Source organism: Sus scrofa, chromosome 10 (genome assembly GCF_054392235.1).
Source record: "Sus scrofa isolate SSC_HxYL_T2T_F1_AM1 chromosome 10, Sscrofa_HxYL_maternal_Yorkshire_Landrace_v2.0, whole genome shotgun sequence".
Taxonomy (NCBI): Eukaryota; Metazoa; Chordata; class Mammalia; order Artiodactyla; family Suidae; genus Sus; species Sus scrofa.
The window spans coordinates 11,163,056-11,176,743 of NC_139392.1; the positions used below are offsets into that span (position 1 = coordinate 11,163,056).

Genomic DNA, 13,688 nt, shown 5'->3' on the forward strand with positions numbered 1-13,688 from the left:
AAAGAGATCTTGATTTTACGTTATCCATTCTCCTATCCCAATCATGGCTTGCAGTAGAAGACCTGAACTGAAGTTGAGAGCCTGGGAGAATGCCTCTCCCCTCTCTCATACTGGTCAGTGGTCTCAGAAGACCAACCAGGAGCCGCCACTGATGTCCTGACCTCTTGAATGTTGACCCTTACTGTCCATAGGCATTGACTGGTTAAAACCCATCTTCGTATCTTCGGAGAAGGGTTTAAGTCTTTATCTCAGTAGATCCGAGGCACGTTCTGACTCAAGCTATCTTAACATCAACTCATCTTAAAATGTCTTTTCATCTATGAAATAACTCTTCAAGGCATTGGGATTGACCATCTGCGAACTGCAACTCACCACATGTGCCCACTGAAGAAGTGCTGCTATCAAAATAAAAAAATGGAAGTCGGGAGTTCCTGTTGTGGTTCGGCAGGTGAAGAACCCGACTAGTACCCAAGAGGATGTGGGTTTGATCCCTGGCCTTGTTCAGTAGGTTAAGGTTGCTGTGGCTGTGGCATAGGGCTCAGCTGCAGCTCTGATTCAACTCCTAGCCCAGTAACTTCCATATGCTGCAGGTGCAGCCCTAAAAAGAAAAACAAAGTCTGCATAGATTTTGCCTCTCAAGTTTTTCGAAGAGTTAGAGATTATTTTATCACCCCTGCAGTCTGACCTGTGAGCAAGAACCTGAACTATAAGACGCCTGTCCTGTCCTCTTGTCTGTGGCTGTGGAAGAGAGAAGAGTTTACTGCCTTTTATGAGGGATGAAGCTATCTAGTCAACCCTTTCTTTGAGGTGAAGACCATGGAGCTGTCAGCAACTTGGAAGCTATTATCATACAGCAGAATGCATCCTTAAGAGGTAGCTAGACTGGGAGTCAGTTTCTGATGATATTTCTGGGAGGCTACTTAATTTTTAAAGCAATTTTCTTTCCTTATTTTTTTTTTTTTTTATAATTCATAGAAGTGTCAGGAATCTGCTTTGCTCTTCTGTAAAATGCCTACACCAAAGAGGTACTCAGTAACAGAGTATGCTAGCTCTCTCCGGGCCCAGTGGGCCAAGGCAGCCAGACATTGACAGAAACAAGCTACCACTCCCAAACAGTAGTGTGTATTTTTCAGAGGACGTTTGAGCCTCATTCAAGAAAGGCCTTCCTTCCCTTAGTTGTTTTTAAGGGTCTATCTGGGATATTCTTTGGCAACAAGGAATTCAAAGCGTGCTTAGAAATGGTGGCGATAAGAAGAAAAATGGGGCCCGGGAGTGGAAGGGAGACGCTCTTGGGGAATTGATGGGCCCGCTGACAGCGGGGATCTGTTTGTGGGTGACGATTACAGGGAGGAGAGGATGATGGAGGGGCTCGTTAAGGGGAGACAGCAAAGGAAAGCCAGGGAGAGTAGGGGCGAGCCTTTGCTGGCGTCAGGATGGGCAGGGATGTATTACAGCTCTTAGCAGTCTTAGCCGAGACTATCTCATTACGAGGGGAGGAGGGTGTGGGAGAAGAGGAATGATTCATTTTCAGCAAAAGAAGATAATGTTTGATGTAGGGAGGATCAAGGAGACAAAGATGGAATACTGAGTATCTAATTCCAAGAGACCACATTATAGGAATCTCCAGGAAAGCTTCCCTTCCTTTCTTCTTAGAAAACAGAACCAACTCACAGTGATTGCTCTAGAAAGAAGGAGTCACAGAGAAGACCAAGTTATTGCCGAACCCAAACCGATAAATTTTATACTTTTTTAAAATATAAAATGAACGTGTCTATTCAATGTCTGGGACCAATCCGATCCCTGCAGCAATTCTTGTGTCGGATGATCTGACGACGAATTTGACCAAAAAAAGGTGAATTTTAATATAGCTGCATAGTAGTTACAACGCTGTTCAGTAACTTATTCGCAGTACTTTTCTAAACGTTTGAGCTCTTTCAGATGTTTTCAAATATAAAGAAGAAAAGAAATGGTAAGTTTAAAAGACACACATGTTCTTGCAAGTTCAGATAATCCCCACTGGGGAAGTGTTTAAGTAATTGATTTTGAGTAACTTTGGCCTGAAAGTGAAATCTTGCTGTTTTCCCAAGTAATCTGGGGACTGAATGGGAATGCAGATGGTGTGATGGAAAATTTTAAAGACTTCACCCAAAATGCTCTATGTTTTTATTTCACCTTGTTGACTTGAACAAAATAAATCTCCATGTCTGTAATTTCAAGAAGCATCTGTTTCTTGTGGATATACAAGGTCTAAAAATGTACAGCATATGTTGTACCAAGAAATATGCCCACAGTGAAGTCAGGTAAACCTCAGGCAGAGCTGCCTCCAAGGGCTTCTGCCTGCAAGGCTGCCCATACAGAGCTTAGGAAAGACCACATTCACGCCAGATGCTGCGAGTGTCACAATTTCTACTCTCCTGGATTTGGTTCTGTTGTCCTTTCTTGTTTTCATAAGGGAATGAGGAAGAAAGAACTCATGGTTTGGGTCTGTACTCAGTCAAGGCTGCTTTCTCAACCCCCACCCAAGATTTCCTCTGTGTTTCAAGTAATCGTTTGGCTACTTTGCAGACGGTATCTAGCAAATGGTTACTCTAACTGGTAGCTTCTTTACCCTAACAAGTGACTTCTTGGGGGACTCATTTCTGCCCCTCCTAAGGGATGAGCCAGAGTCTCCACCGGCTGCATCATCAAAAGGGTGTAATCAAAACCATATTATTGCAAAGTGAAGTCTTTTGGGTTAGTTAACTTTCTCAACTCTACGTAATTCTTCCCTTAGTAACCTACTCTGCGCATGTGGGGCTAACTGTTCATTTACTTGGCATGACTGTAGGTATCTTCATTACATCAGTTATACTTTATATACAGAAAGAAAACATATCCCCTTTTGATCCCTGTGTTATAAAAGCCTCCCTGTTTTTTTTTTTTTTCTATCTCCCCCAAATGACTGATGTGTTCAGAGAAAACACTGGAAATGCATCCTAGTAGAATCTTCCTTGATGTCAGATAAACACAGGCTGCAATTCAATTCAGTTGAAATAGCCACGCTTACCTCTCAAGGTACTACCTGTGTTTTTAACAGTAGCTATCCTTCAAAATGTGGAATCACAGTCATAACATTGTCTATTTCATCTGTCCTGGGATTATCTAACGATTCCCAAAATGGACTTTTAGGAATTCCTTTTTAAAATGCATTGATCCTTGATCTGCTTGATGGACCATCTTTGAGAGTGCTTCAGGGAAGAGGTGGGCAGGTGAATATCCTTTTCTCTCTACTTCTCACTCCAAATGAAGACTTGCCAGTCTTCTGCTCCAAAGAGAACTGCAAATTCCCCAAGTGTGTGGGCTGCTGACTTCACTTGTGCCACTTTACGGAAAGAAGAAAGTGCTGAGTGGAAATATTAGTTGATGGCTGCTCTAACAGATGATCACACAGGAGTAGCTTAAAATTTAGTATCTGGTTCTGTAGGTTGGAGGTCTGAGTGGCCTTGATGGCGTCCTCTACTCAAAGTCTCCCAAGCTCAAAATTAAGACGTCACCTGGCTGGACTCTTATTAGGAGGTTCTGGGAAGAATCCACTTCCAGGATCATTCAAGGTGTTGGCAGAATCCAATTCTGGGGGGTTGTAGAACTGAGGTCCCTCTTTCCCAGCTGCCTATCAGGCAGGGGTCATCCCAGAGACCCTCCTTGGTTCATGGGGCCCTTCTTCTATCCTCAAAGTCAGCAACAGTGCCTGGAGACCTCTGACAGTGCACCTTGGTGGGCTCCCCAGAGCCCCGCCCCTCCTGCCTTTCCGGAAGCTGCATCTCTCTGAGGCCAGCAGGAGAAAGTTCTTCTTTTGCTTGCTTGGGCCACCTGCCGAACCCCAAATGATCTCCATTTTAAGCACACAACCCAAATTGCACCAACAGGGTCCCTCGGGCCATCTGAGATATAGCATATTCACAGGTTCCAGGTTTCAGGGAGCGGACATTTCTAAGGGGATGTTGTTCTGCCCAACACACTGGGAGATGTTTTCTCTTTCTGTTAGTAGCATCGACATCGGGAGACGAAAACATGAGAGAAAGAAAGTATTTTCTTCTGCTACTTGCGCTGCTGAGAGAAAAATACCCCCATGTAAACTGGTGACTCTGAGTGGCCTGGGGAAATTCTCATGATGACATTTTAAGACACATAAGTTCACTTCGCTAGTGACTTTTTTTTTTGGGGGGGGGGTCTTTTCAGGGCTGCACCCGTGGCATATGGAGGTTCCCAGGGTGAGGGTCTAATCGGAGCTGTAGCTGCCGGCCTACACTACAGCCACAGCAACACGGGAGCTGAGCCGGGTCTTCGACCTACACCACAACTGATGGCAACGCTGGATCCTTAACCCATTGAGCAAGGCCAGGGATCGAACCTGCAACCTCATGGTTTCTAGTCAGATTTGTTAACCACTGAGCCATGATGGGAACTCCCCGCTAGTGATTTTTTTTTTACATAAAAATAAATTCCATAATGTTTTCTCTTAATAATACCTCTTCAGAAAATACTGTATTAAGATGAATTATTCTCTGGGGTGTTCGGAGGGATTTGAATCAACAGAGCTCTGTGAGGCTTTAGTAAGTAACACGTAGTTTTTGTTTGAGGGGTTATTCCTGATTCGAGATGTCATTTTTATGCACCACCTTTGGGACTGGAAGACGGTGGAATCTGGGATCTGAGAAAATGCAGATGGCTTTGAAGATGACGGCAACAAAAAGGGGCCTGTTGCTGGTTCTCCCTCAACTCTCACCAAGCATCAAAAGATACACGCGTGGCTTAGGTGAAGGACACAACTGAGCAAACGCTGGCCTGGAGTCCCTCACACAGGCGGGTCCAGGGCAGACAAATGGGTCAGCAGCCCTGGGGGGTCAGGCGGTGTGGCCAGTTCCGAGGAGGCGTCTGGAGCTGGGAGCTCCTGGGCCTTTATCTTCCTGCCACCTCCACCCCCTTCCTACTGGGCGTGGACTCAGCAAGGATGCAGGTTCGGGTTCTAGGTCCTGACCTTCTCACTGTTCACTTAGGTAACTCCCTTTTATCTGCTCCTGTCCTACAGGACCTCAGACTTTTCTTTCTTTTTCTGCTTTTTAGGGCCACACCTGCTGCAGCATATGGAGGCTCCCAGGCTAGGGGTCGAATCGGAGCAACAGCTGTTGGCCTACACCACAGCCACAGCAATGAAGGCTCTGAGCCATATCTGCAACCTACACACAGCTCACGGCAACGCCGGATCCTTAACCCACCGAGGGAGGCCAGGGATCCAACCCGCAACCTCATGGTTCCTCGTCGGATTCGTTTCTGCTGCGCCATGACAGGAACTCCAAGGACCTCAGACCTTTTCCATCGGCCTTCACCATGGGCTTCCGAGGGCCACGGCCACTAGGAGTACCATCAGGAAACAGGAGTAGCGATGATATACAGCCCACCACGGCAGGTGCGTAGTCAACATACATTATGGAACTTTGTTCCTTTTTCAAACTCTTCCCATGAGGCCATGAGAAAGATATAGTTTGAAATTCCTCAGGATGTAAATTGCAATTCAGAGAGAATCTGTGTCTCATTCAAAGTCACATGAACGTCAAACAGAACTGGTGTGGACTGAACCCAGAAGTGCACATGGTATGAGACGGCCTGGCATCCTTTCCTATCAACAATATTTGAGTAAACAGCTAGTTTTAAGTCGAGGAGGCGCCGTTAACTGACTGTTCTGTCCAATGGGAACACGACGGCTGATCCCTCCCTACTGACTAATTAGTTCCGTGGACTTGGGCCTTTAAGGCATTTCCAAGATTCTGAGCGCTCTGTCCCCATAAATGTTCAGACACTGGTTCCAGCTGAGTTATTTTCCTGGACACCTTTGCAATGCCAAGGGTTAATCCAGTCCTCTGTTTGCCGCACGTACACCTTCCTGCAGGGCAGTGAGCTCAGGTCCCCTCCGCCCCCAAGCCTCCCCTCCCCCCAGGAGAGAGCCTCAGCAACACGGAGAGGAACTGGGAGCTAAACACAGGCGTCTTGCCAAACCAGAGTGATAAGCACTGGTTTTGATGGAACACTTAGAAAGCGTTTCAACTTTTCCAGACCTCATGCAGTTAAAGGATGTGGGAGTGGGAGGGCTTCTTGTGGGTTATACAAATAGCCTCACTCTGGCAGCTTCTTTTAAGCTAAGATTAGAAAGAGTTACTCTAACTGGGGGGAGGGGGTCCCCGTCATATCGGACTTACTGTCATACGAGCTGTCTTTGCTCTTAAACTTGGTGGTTTCCATTGGTTTGTTGGGAAGCTGACACAAGCTGGCTTATTTCTGTGAGTCTATTAGAAAATACCCCGGTTCTCTAGGAAGGCTCGTGGGCACCGTCTGTCCTGGTAACTGCACAACCTTTGACCACTGTGTCAGGAGACCCTCTCACGTTTGACTTTCTGTTTACCTGGGGGCCGTGCTAAGAAGTGAGGCTGACAAACTCCAGTTCAATTGTGCAGATGAGGATGCTGGGCTGGAAACGCTTTTTTGAGAGCTCTTCATGACAAGACTCTTTTTGAGAAAGATCTGCTGGTGTATTTTTTTTTTTTAAGGGTTATTCGCTTCGGTTGCTGCTGGTGGTGGCGGAATGAGCCATAACTAACGAAGGTATGAGGCTACTCCTGATTTGTAAAGAGTCTGAAGAGGGTGGGAGATACAGGCCCGCATTTTAAAAGGATTACCTGAGCTCCACCCATTACCAGCCCTTTGAGGAAAACAATAAGGTTCTTCACACGTGGGCAAAGTCCAGGCTTGACTGTGCTCTGGCCTGAATGTTTGTGCTGCCCCCCCCAATCCATATGTTGACATCCTAACCCCCCACATGATGGTGTTAGGAGTTAGACCTTTGGAGAGGTGCTTACATCACAAGGGGGGAGCCTCCCCGAGGCAATGTGGTCTAAGGAGGGGAAAGCTGTGACCAAGTGCAGGCCGGGTCATTCTTTAGACGCCTGATCTGGATGGCACTGCTGAAGTGGTCTGAGCCTGAGCTTTACTCGTCTGTAAAGTGAGACTAATAAGACTTATTGTGTGTATTAAATGAGGCACTCTTCATGGAGCAGGGCGCATGCTCTGGACCGGGGGCGGCGCTCCCTGCACCTGTCCTTTATTCACATTCACGGGCAAAAAGGAGCTGACCAAATCCTATGTGGAGAATGAACTGGAACAGACTCCAGGCGATTGGTAAGACGTTCTTACACATGCAGACAGACACATACACACAGAGTGTACGGCAGGATGGAGACCTGAGAATCTGAATGATCTTTTATCCAATGACAGTAAGCCCAATATAAAAAAAAAAGTGACATAGCTACATCGTTTACTTTGGAAAGTCACTTAAGGCTGAAGTGTCACCACTATGGTGATAATTTTGCCTTGCGTCATAGAGATCTGCAGGCGTGTCCAAGGGCAGATGATTGGATCAGGAAGATGTGGTGTATATACACAATGGAATACTACTCAGCCATAAAAAAGAATGACATAATGCCATTTGTAGCAACATGGATGGAACTAGAGACTCTCACCCTGAGTGAAGTAAGTCACTACATGATATCACTTATATCTGGAATCGAATATATAGCACAAATAAACCTTTCCACAGAAAAGAAACTCAGGGACTTGGAAAACAGACTTGTGGTTGCCAAGCAGGAGGTGGAGGGAGTAGGAAGGACTGGGGAGTCTGAGTTACTAGATGCAAACTATTGCATTTGGAATGGATAAGCATTGAGATCCTGCTGTAGAGCCCAGGGAACTATGTCTGGTCACTTGTGACAGAGCATGATAATATGAGAAAAAAGAATGTATACATGTATGTGTAACTGGGTCACCTTGCTGTACAGCAGAAAATTGACAGAACACTGTAAACCAACTATAATGGAAAAAGTGAAAATCATTTAAAAAAAAAAGTGTCTAAGGGACTTAACTTTTCCAGGAAGTGTTGGAAAAAGATGCACAAATAAACTTGTCTCTCTGTCCCAGGCTGTGGCCTTCTCTCTTCATCAAAGCAAGAATGGTCAGCTTGAAATCTATATGTATATTCCAGCTCTTTTTCAGGAATAAGTGGCGAGGCGTTTGGGCCCCCAGCCGGCCTGCCTGCCAGACTTAGATACTACCTCCCATTAGGGGATTCTGCCCAAGTTAATAATTTACATAACAGAGGAGGAAAACTAAAGCTTAGCCCCAAACAGCCCCCTCCCATGTCCACCCCCACCTCTCCTGCCATAAAGCTGATACAGCAACTGGGATTAAAATGTAACCTGAACCAAGAGGGTTTTTGCACATAAGCTGAAAGCTGCCATTTAAGGTTTTTCAATGGCACCAACTGGATTAGATCTGCTCTGGAGACAGGCGTCTTTTGACAATCCCTGGGAACTGTGTCTGCTTACTGGAAGGCAGCATGGCTGCGTGCAAAGTCCATTAAAAAGCTAAATGCGTAAAAGACAGTGGTTTGACACGATCTATACGAGGCAGTTCCCAAACAACCTGGCTTTCTTTATCAGTGTTTTACGCTGAGAAGTGGCAGCTCCTGTAGGGACCTGAAACTCGAGTCTGAAAATGAAGGAATTAAAACAACCAAATTAAGGCCTGACTGGGGAGGAAGAGAAATTCTATACTTGCTCTAGACATTTCTATGAATAATAATTCAATCCTTTGCAGGACTTTGGAAAAAAATGAAGTCCTTTATACGTGTGTGTGTGTGTGTGTGTGTGTGTGTGTGTGCGCGATGTTAAAATCTTAGGTACTTACAATCTTACAACTTGTGTCATTTTTCACAACTGCATCCCTTTTTCACAAATATCAGGTGAGTAATACCTTTATTATCAGGGGAACCAGTGATGCTTGAGCTGAAGTTGCTAACCATGATGCTGATTGGTTTTGTTTCTGAGGATATGATGCTTGCCTGTATTCACCTGCAGGCTCAAGGCCCTGGACCAGGTGCCCCCCAATATTCCATATTTTAGAGATTCTTCATAGGTAGAGCTTATTCGGCAAGAGCTGTAATAAACTGCCCTTGAAAAGATGCCATTCATTTTGAGGAAAGAAGAAAGTCTAGAATGAGTTAATTATTTACCGAGTGCTTTTGAAATATCACAGAGGTGGGCCACTTCTAGTTCTTTTTCAAATCTACCTCACAATTATCCTGGGGATAAACCATTACCTATGTGTGACGAGAGCTTACAAGAACTTAAAAAAAATTCTTTTTATGGCTGCACCTGCAGCACATGGAAGTTCCCAGGCTAGGGGTCAAATCGGAGCTGCTGCTAATCCACTGAGTGAGGCCAGGGAATCGAACTCGCATCCTCACAGGCACTACGTCAGTTCCTTAACCCACTGAGCCACAACAGGAACTCCATAATGATCTTAATCAGTTATTCTGCTTTCAAAGGATGACTTGGCAATACTTTAGTTCATGTATTCAATTCATTTCTTTTCATTTACAATCTTCTACTTCTCGTAATGCTGCGTAGCCTGTCTTAAATCGATTGTAACTGTTTCTTATAAAATCTGATTCTCAATACTAAGCTAAAATAAAACTGTAAGCACTCCAATAAATCTTTTGGCTGGTGTTTTATGATGTTCCTGGTCATCTGTGATTTTCTGTACATCAGTTTTCTTATCTCGGAGCCCAAGGCTCAACTTTGGTAACTTTAAGCCTAGAATAATGCAAACTGATATTCCATTCAGTTTTGTTCTTTCACATTTTCTAGTTAGTTCTTTTCCTATTATGCAATATGGTTAGCAAATCTGAGACTCCATAGCCATGTGGAACTATATTATTTTATTCTATAGCTTTTTAAAACTTTTATTTATTTGTTTGTTTGTTTTGCTTTTTAGGGCCACACTTGCAGTATGAGGAAGTTCCCAAGCTAGGGGTCACATTGGAGCTGTAGCTGCCTGCCTATACCACAGCCACAGCAATGTGGGATCCAATCCACACCTGCAACCTCCAGCACAGCTCGGGGCAACGCTGGATCCTTAACGCACTGAGGAAGGCGGAGGATCAAACCCACATCCTCTTGGATACTAGTCGGGTTCGTTACTGCTGAGCCAGAATGGGAACTCCCTAACCTAAATTTTTTTTTAAATTTATTACAGCCCCCGAAAGGGTGCCTAATGTTGCTGCATTCCATCAATGCCTGGTGATAAGCACTAATGCAGCCTTTCCTGCAAGACTTGCCTTATTTTGACTCCTATTTTGCAGGAAGCCAAATGCTTAAGCAGAGAGCTAATGGTGTTGCTACTTCGAATGTATGGACTTTAGTTTAAATTTTCCCAATTGACACTATTTTGCTTTTAAGTTGCTACTTAAATACTAAGACCTCTGTTTCTCCCCCTGAATAAAATGAATAGTACACTGGTCTTATCTACTTCAGAGTCGCCGCAAAGTTATTTGAAAGCTTCAGAGTGAGTTACTATAAGAGATTCTATTTTCCTAGAAAACTGGTTTTCCATTTTCAGTTTTTACATTGGCATATAAAGCGATCAGTGCCTGATGGCTGTTTATGTAAACACCTGTGAGTTGGGGAGGAGGGACTTTACACAGAAGAGAAAGGAAAAAGAAAATCTTAAATTTTCCTAGTTCAGTGAATTGCTAGAGTTCAGGCTTAGCATGTAGCTCTACTCAGGCCAAACTGGTGCAAAGAGAAGGAATAACCATTTGGCATTTCTCATGGGCACTAACTGCATGAAAGCCACTCACTCAACACGAGGCATTGTTTTCTCCAGGAATGGGGTCTGCATTTTGGAAATAAAACATGCAAATACAGAAAGTTTCAAACGATGAGAAAGGGGGGAACAAACTGGGAGATGATCAAAATGTCATTGATCGGCAGTTCTGGAAGCTGCAGTTTTCATTCCCCAAAGGAGAACCACGACCAGCAGGCACGTCCCCCCATTGTTGTCCTGGCCAGACCCAACGTCCTGGCACCTGGCACTCTTGATGGTGGAAACTTAACTGTGGAAACAGTGGTGACGCCAGCACAGGTCTGGGTAGGTGCATTCTACCCCATTCCATTCCATTCCATTCCACTACCTTCTCTCCTCTCCCCCAGCCCCCACACTGGCAGGCACATCTCTCTCTTACACACGCCAAACGGAGTAGCCGGCACATCTGGGACCCACGGTCTGTCGTGAAACTCTTTGGAAGAGTATCATCATCGTCGCATTACTCTCCAGCCCGTTCACCACCACCATCCCTGACAGGTCCATAGTATCCTTTGGAGTTTACCAAGTTCTTTCCTATGAAATGCTCATGACAAATTTGCATGGCGGGTAATGCTATTATTCCTGATTTAACTGATGCAAAAAGGGACGGATTTCCAGTTAAAAGAACTTAGCTTAAGCTGAGGCCCAGCACCCATGAATCAACCACCTCTTTGCAGCAGGAACCGCGCCTGGGGCTGGGATTTCTCTGACCTGAAAAGCAGCTCCTGTCCCCCGAGAGTCTGCGAGCTGCCTCCCCCTCTTTTCACAACTCTGTGTGCTTAAACCAATGGTTCTCACCCTTGTGCCCCAGGACCTCAAGCTATTCACAAAGGTAGAGACAGGGTGTGTCAGGTTATTGTCGATACTTCAAAATTCTAAGCTTTACCCTGGAAAAGGAACCATAATTCTGGAAAAGATCATGCAGGTGAACTCACATACAGAAGAGACCGCGGGACCGAACTCACATGTGAAATTGACTTTTCTAAGGTCTGATTTTGCGGGGAGACCTTCTATTTGGCCAGAAGAAAGAGCGCTTCATGTATCACAGGGCATACCTTCGGGGCTTCCTTTCACGTGCCTGTCCGATTTTTGCTACGCTCTGTCCAGCTCACCAGGTCCCCAGAGCTAAGATTCCCCAGACAGCACTTTCCCAACCTGCCAAAAACCCTGGTGGTGTCATAAGTCTGCCTGCTGCACACCAGCTACGTCATTCTCAATTCTGTTTTCAATTCCAACACAAACGAGTCTGCAGATCTGAATACTAGTCCTCAGGGTCTGCCAGGGAGTTCTACGTAGGGAAGATGAGAGGCTTCTGCAGACCAAGGAGTTTGTTGAAAAATATTCATCAGAGGTCCACAGATATCTATTCCCCAGTTTCTCTTTAAGGGAAAAGTCTTCTACTTGCCGAAATCTATAGTGTGACTGGTGGGGTCTGGGGGTGGGATATGAAGGCGCACTTGGCCCAGGTTGAGACTGCAGGACCAAAAAAAAAGACCCACCGCCCCCCCAGTCCTAGCCCCACCACTGACCTGAGCGGGCTCCAGCCACAGCACGCACAATAGCCAAAGCAGTTCACCTGTCCTCCCGCTGGACCCCATGGACGTGTCAGGTCTTAGTTACAGAGATGAAGGCATCGGCTCCTGCGGAGTCAAACTGGAGTCACTCATGGGAGTCAACAAATGTTTCAGCCATAATGAAGTCACTTCCTTGTCAGCTTTTAGTCAGTGGTTCCCATCACTGGCAAGGAAAGCCACCATGGGGAAAGGAGGTCCACCCTGCAGGGGGGGGCCCGGTCCTGCCAATCCCAGGCTGCTTATAAAAGTTAATGTGAGGCAATAACAGCAGAGCTGGCTCACAAAAGACCCCACAAGAGGCTTTCTTCCCTGTTGCTCTGCTGAGGCTACTGGCCTCCGGGAGCAACCCCAGCAGCCGGACCTAGCTGGCTGCTTAAAGGTTTCTGAGTCTAGGACTGTCCCCTTCTTTGCCACCCAAATGCTCACTGCAGAACACGAGGCCAAGAAAAATGAATCGTACAGGAGGACTGCCTCCTCCCTGGCCTTGTGCAGTCTGATGACATTACCAGGCCTTAACGTTACACTGTCATCAACTCTTTAGTATCTAAGGTCCCCTATTGTGCGACTAAAGAATATACAATTATCCAGAGGTCGAATGAAGTCCCCGGCCACTCTCTTCTACAAAAGCCAGAAAAAAGAAAACTGGCTCTTCTTGATAGGTAGGGTAGTTTTTCCTTCTATTTCTTGACAGTATGAGAAAAATTCAAACAGTCATGAAAAAGAGAATAAGATTCTGCAAGGAAAACAGTATCTTACTAACTTTGATTATTCATTTTTAAGATTGACTCTCTGAGCAACTCTTTAAATACACAGCACAGTATTATTAACCAGAGTCCCCGCGCTGCACATTCCACCCCTGGGACTGTTTTATCTTAGAGCTGCGAGCTTGTACCTTCAGACTAACCTCACCTGTTTCACCCACCCCTCATCCCTCTGTCTCTGGCAACCACCTTGGTGTGTTCTTTGTATCTATGAATTCAGGTTTCTTATTGTTCTTTTTTTTTCTTTTCTTTTTTTTTTTAGGGATGCACCTGCAGCATATGAAAGTTCTCAGGCTAGGGGATCCAATCGGAGTTACAGCTGCCAGCCCACGCCACAGCCACAGCCACAACAACATGGGATCCAAGCCGCAACTTTGACCTACACCACAGCTCATGGCAATGCCAGAGTCTTAACCCACTGAGGGAGGCCAGGGATTGAACCTGCATCCTCATGGATACTAGCTGGATGCATTTCTGCTGTGCCACAATGGGAACTTCCTTCATTTCCTTTGGATCAATACCAAGAAGTGGACTTGCTGAATCATGTGGTAGTTCTCTTTTTAATTTTTTGAGGAACCTCCTTCCACACTGGGTGTTGTTGGATAAACAGAAAAGGTTATAG

At 45.5% G+C, this 13,688-nt stretch overlaps 1 protein-coding gene across 50 annotated transcripts in view; it reads right to left on the reverse strand.

The window, feature by feature from the left end:
- The window catches only part of LOC102164422 (uncharacterized), a 412,252-nt gene that overhangs the window by 113,918 nt on the left and 284,646 nt on the right, over window positions 1-13,688 (reverse strand). For 31 of the 50 annotated variants that reach the window (XM_084979136.1, XM_084979129.1, XM_084979128.1 and 28 more), the window contains one exon: window positions 12,261-12,371. The exons of the other annotated variants lie outside the window; for them this stretch is intronic. The gene's annotated coding sequence lies outside the window, so the exon portion shown is untranslated. The remainder of the gene's footprint in view (window positions 1-12,260; window positions 12,372-13,688) is intronic. 50 annotated transcript variants of the gene reach the window in all.